A 6,000-nucleotide genomic window follows, 5' to 3' on the forward strand; every position below is an offset into this window, starting at 1 on the left:
AAGTAAGAACTTTGATCAAATTTTAAAAATCAATATACATAGAGTTGTGAATGCTTACCGGATCAAAACGTGCTACCCGTTCCGCAAAAAACGATCGTTAATCCTGTTCAATAGTTCGAAATAAAACCGTCAATAAAAAACATGAAAATAACATAACATGATTTAAACAAAATTAAAAATGAGAAACCAAAACACCTCGATAAAAAAATATAATCAACCAAAATGAATATTGGTTTCAACATTATTTTTCTTAATATTATTCATTTAAAAAAAATAGAAACAGTTTCCTTTATTTGACGTGTAGAAGATACTTAATAATTTTTTAGAAAAAATATCTCAAAAAATAAATATAGTAATAGATCTATGGATATTAGAGCAGTTGTTTCATTCCGGGGCAGGCTATTTCTAAAGAAGTTGTTTGTTATCGCCTTGGCATCCCTTTGTTTGTTGAAGATGGTTTGTGCTCTTATTGTAATAGATCTATGGATATTTTTGGAGACCATGCATTAGATTGTGCTAATGACGTGGGGTTGAAGTTTCGTCATGATTTAGTTCAGGATGTTATTGCGAGTATTTGCTACAAAGCTGGTGTTCCTGCACGCAAGGAGGTCTCTTTGGGTTTTTCTTCGGTATCTGGCAAGGATTTACGCCCAGCGGATATCCTTGTTCTCAACTGGGAAAACGGCCAAGATGTTTGCATGGACGTCACAGATGTTTCACCTTTTACTGGTGATGGAGTCCGTTCTTTCATTCCGGGGCAGGCTATTTCTAAAGCAATTGCGCGCAAACGGTCTAAATATTTGAGTGAATGTGATTTGCATGGTTATGGTTTGGGAGTTTTGGCGTTCACCACCTTAGGGGAACTCAATGAAGACATTGTTTGCTTTTTCAAGCGTTTGAAGAACTGTTTAGTCAGTCATGATGCTGGTAGTGGTCTAGGTAGTTTTATTTTCCATAGATTGGGTGTTGCTATTCAAAAAGGGGTTGGCGCCCAGCTTGTTGCTCGGATACCAACTAAGTACGATGTTACAAAGGTTTAATTAGAGAAAAAGGAAAGGAAAATCTTTTTTAATAATAAAAAATATAGTTGTCCAAAAATAATATTTATTTATTTATTTATCTTATAGGTAAATATGCTAAATATATCGTTCATTCCATTAGATAAAAGATTATATTATGTGTGAAAAAATAATATTTTTTGCCGAAATTTTGTTATAGCTATTTAATATACAGATCAAGAAATATATAACTATGAAAATACTTATATTATTTTTAAAGCAAGTATCGGCATATAATTATACGAATATTTAAAAAAATATTTATATATTTATGATATATATATTATTTCCAAAACAAAGTTGATTTCTTATAGCATTTTTGTGGGATTGGTAACTCTATATAAAGCATTCGTGCAAAACCAAAATTCTACGGTTTCCACGTTGCTTCACTTTTTTATGATTATTTTGTTCCCTTTCTTGCTATTAAGATTGTTTTTAATCTGACCCACTTTTGTTTTTTGTTTTGAATGTATCCTAGATCGTGCACCTGTTATAAATGTACGTTGAAGCGGCGCATAAGTCAAAGAATTTATAGGTATAAATTATTCTGTAAATATTTTTCTAAATTAAAAACAATAATTATGTTTTGATTAGCATGTCTAAAGATGCATAAAATAGATTTTTTTAATCTGATCCACTTTTGTTTTCTGTTTTGGATGTATCCTCGATCGTGCACCTGTAATAAATGTACGTTGGAGCGGCGCCTTAGTCAAAGATTTTAAAGGTATAAATCATTCCGCGAATATTTTCGTAAATTAAAAACAATAATTATTTTTTGATTAGTTGTCTAAAGGATGCATAAAAGCTTATTAATGTATATTCATATTGTCTCTGCTTCATGCATAGTGCTAGATCAAAAAGTTAAGGTTTGTTTAACCTCAAAACAGATCATGTTCAATAATTGGTGTTTTTTTTTTTTATAAAAAATAGTATGTTTTTTCGTTGCTGGTCGACTAATCAACAATTTTATGATTATTAAGCTTTGTTTAATCTCATCATAGATCATTTTCAATAATTATTCTTTTCTTTTAGTATGTTTTTTTGTTGTTGGTCGACTAACCAACAATTTTATGATTATTAAGGTAACAAAAGAGATCATTGCACGGATTGATGAAACTGATACAGTCAATAATTTTGTTTGCCTACATATGGATCAATAGAATTGTTGTGCTATTACACGGTCTCAATGGTGGAATGAGCCGCCATATCCAAGAAATTTTGGATGGTGACAGATGGAGTCTGTCTTTTTATCAATTCAAATAATTTTTAGCATGATTTCTTTATTTTTATTTTTCTTCTTTTCGTGAGGTTTGGCATGTCCCCCTCATTCTGTTTGCTTTTCCTTTTATTAATAAAATCTCCACGCGAGTCTTTCCAAGAAAAAAAAGATCAATAAAACTGTTGACGCATTCTCTTAGTTGTATGGATATCATAGCTAACGAAAAATATGTCTCTTAGTTGTAAGATCAGCATTAATGAAAAAAATTGTTGAAATAGCACTAGCTGCAAAGAGGCGCTGAACTTAGTGGTGTATCCAACCCAACTGTCAAGGCCTCAGCCTAAATATCTACTGAAATAGTATAATTAGTTTTGGTTAAGTTCTGAAGCCTTCAAATACCGAAACTATGATACTTTTTTTACCGTACATAATAGAGCTGGCAAACAAGCCGAAACCCGCGGGTTAACCCGTGCCCGGACCGTGAAAACCCGAACCCGGACTGGCTGGTTTCTAAACAAGCCGGGTTAGGGTTGGAGAAATGGTGACCCGTCGAGAAACGGGTTAACCCGGCCCGGACCGTGAAACCACGGTTTAACCCGTGAACCCGCACTTCATACGTGTCGCCTCTCCTTCACTGGATTAATCGACCGAGAGGATAAACTCTCATTTATATTTTCTTCTTCTTCTCGTTTCTTTCTTCTTCTCTTCTTTCTGTTTTTCACCTCTGGTGAATTCTTGTGAAGGCTCTGAGGTGGTGAGGTTGGGATAATTAGACAAGAGTCATGGGTTGTTGCTGGAGGTGGTGTTGTTCTTGGCTGAACAAAGAGAGAAGAGGAAATATTAAATCAGTGAAGATATGAATTAGAGTTTATAGAGTTGGATGATGTTATGAAGATTTAGAAGATAAATTATGAAGTTATTGTTGTTGAAGATTCATGAGTAGTTTTTTAATTTAAGCTTTGAAGTTGATTCAGTGACGAATCATTGAAGAATCAATAGTTAGGGTTTTCTGTAATTGATCGAGAATTCAATTAAAGGTGAATAAGAAGAAGTTAGAAGATGAGTTTGTTTTTGATTGGTATTTGATGTAAATGGTGGAGTTATCCTGAAAAATTGATTAAGAAATTGCAGATTTAGGGTTCCTCATGTTCTTCCCCAATTTATAAATTAGAGTTTCTGAGGGTTGCTGATTATGAGACTCAGATCGAGACAGAAGAAGGGTAGAGTTGGTTTTGGTAGATGGTGGTGATCTTGAGATGAATTCTGAGTCAGGTCAGAGTAAGAAGAATCTAATTCAATTGCTTGAGTTGGATTGGTTTGAGGTAATTATTCTTCTCAATCGAATTAGTAAAGTTATTTATGTATGTTGTCGAGACTATGTGGTTGTTGATGAACCAGGATTTGAGATGAGTATTTAAGATATTGTATATATGTTGAACTGATACTTGGATGTGCATGTTGTTAGGTTGAACTGCAGTTATTAGCGCAGAACTGAAGTGAGTTAGTATTAGTAATATGCCTGGTGTGATCGAATTACTAGTAGTATTGTTGAATGAGGTATGCCTTTGTTTGTTGATAATTCTAATTGAAGTATGTATGGTCATGTGGATGTAATTGCAGTTGTTGATGATAATTCTAATTGAAGTATATATTGTTGAATGAGGTATGCCTTAGTAACTCATATTTTTGCAATTTTAGTAAATCATTAGATTGATTGATTGTTTTATGCATTATTGCACAGTTTCTGTTTTACTCATTGGTTAGACGGACCATTAACAGAAGTAAATGTAAGACAATATGGATTGGTGGTGGCCAGACAAAGAAATTGATGTTCTTGTTTATCCTCAAGGAAGACGGTAAACCCTCAAATCCAAATTATGTTTGCTTATCTGATTTCTCTTTCTGAAAACATAGTGAATTAGCCACCGATTCTGCAATCTTTGATTATTGATCATCTTAGCATCTAAGCACGAGAAGAGGCTGAAAAGGTACGAGTTTGATGAACTTTATTGACATCATTAGTTTACGAAGAATTATAAATAAAAGACGTAACTAGAAAATTCCTCACAATTTTATGAGATGGTTAATTGGCATTCTTCATTTGTTTGGTTTATTAATAGTTTCTTATGCATTGAGATTGAGTTGAAATTCTTTACATACTTCTGCAGGCCAAAGAAGGTGATGGATCCACAACACTTTCAATGGTCAGTAGATCATCCTTCCCGTTTGCATTCCTTTTTTATTTAATTTTTTCCGCCTTAATTATGACCTACGACAAATTGCAAAAATATGAGTTACTGGTGTGATCGAATTACTAGTAGTATTGTTGAATGAGGTATGCCTTTGTTTGTTGATAATTCTAATTGAAGTATATATGGTCCTGTGGATGTAATTGCAGTTGTTGATGATAATTCTAATTGAAGTATATATTCTAATTGAAATTGATTTTCATCTCTGTTTTTATAGAGTGGAAGATGATTTGGTTAAATGGGATTGTTATTGTTTGGAAAAAGGAGAGAAATAGAGAGCTATTGATGGCAGTAAGAGTTGGTGACTAAAATGGCAAGGTTCGTGCTTGGAGGGTGGTTGAAAAATTGTCTCAACAAAATCCCTTGTGATTTGAAGGAGCTAATGCACAGATTCTTCTGCAACATTTTTGTAGTATGTTTTAACTGGCATTACTCAGTTCTAGCCATCACGGGGGTTGAACATCTAAAATGGTATTGCACCCTGAATTTTATTATCTAGTTTTGTAACTAAATGGTGTCATTTCTTGTAAAGTTATCTACTAATTCTAAAAGGGGTTGGTGACTGATTCTTTTATGTTTCCCGACTAACTATTTTTTTTTATTTTGTATATAAGTTGGCTCAACTGAGGGAAGAGTTGGTGTCCATCATTTGGATTTGGATGATTCTCAGCAAGAGAAAAACTTCACCTTCAAATGTATAGAATTCTTGCTGCGATTGAAGAAACGATGGGTTGAGCTGAAAATGGACTGATTAGATGTATGTTAGGTGTTATAGGGAAGGATTTGGAAGGATTTGTGTTTGCTTATTGTAATACTTGTGTTTGATCTTTGTAATTTGTCCTAAATTAACTTAATTAAAATTTGATTTGATTTTTAATCTAACAAGCCGGGTAACCCGTGAACCCGCAAGCTTTACCCGTTACGGGCACGGGTTGAAGAAATGACTACCGGTGAAGAATATCAACCCGCGGGTTTTGGCCCGTATTAACCCGAACCCGTGTAACCCGTAACAAGCCAGCCCCGGCCCGCCCGTTTGCCAGCTCTAGTACATAATATGGGGATTAACGATTTTTTTGGTAGAGTAATAATATTGTGATACCCAATGATTAGAATTTTATCCTTCGGTACACAACGACGAGCTCTTTTCTAAAACCCAAATACATTCCTGCAAGCAATGCTAACCCCACTTTGTATACCGAATAATGAGATTCCACAAAATATAAGACCAATAGCCAGAAAATTTAGAAAATCTTTAATATTCCTTACGAGTATATTTTTTCTTTAAGGTCCCAGAAAATTTAGAAAATCTTTAATATTCCTTACGAGTATATTTTTTCTTTAAGGTGCCAGGAAATTTAGAAAATCTTTAATATTCCTTACGAGTATATTTTTTTCTTTAAGGTCAACATATTGGAGGAAAAAAATGAATCGGTAAGTACTATCATTTATTTTCTTCTACGCATGAACCTTATCT

The 6,000-nt window shown here is 33.6% G+C and overlaps 1 long non-coding RNA gene across 1 annotated transcript; it reads left to right on the forward strand.

Annotated features, from left to right (window-relative positions):
* The first annotated feature begins 4,116 nt into the window (after positions 1-4,116).
* On the forward strand, positions 4,117-4,770 carry LOC113286020. The gene is made up of 3 exons (XR_003329061.1): positions 4,117-4,265; positions 4,446-4,481; positions 4,744-4,770. It is a non-coding gene; the product is annotated as an uncharacterized LOC113286020 (long non-coding RNA).
* Positions 4,771-6,000: the final 1,230 nt, after the last annotated feature.

The sequence above is a fragment of the Papaver somniferum genome, chromosome 6 (assembly GCF_003573695.1).
Source record: "Papaver somniferum cultivar HN1 chromosome 6, ASM357369v1, whole genome shotgun sequence".
Classification (NCBI taxonomy): Eukaryota; Viridiplantae; Streptophyta; class Magnoliopsida; order Ranunculales; family Papaveraceae; genus Papaver; species Papaver somniferum.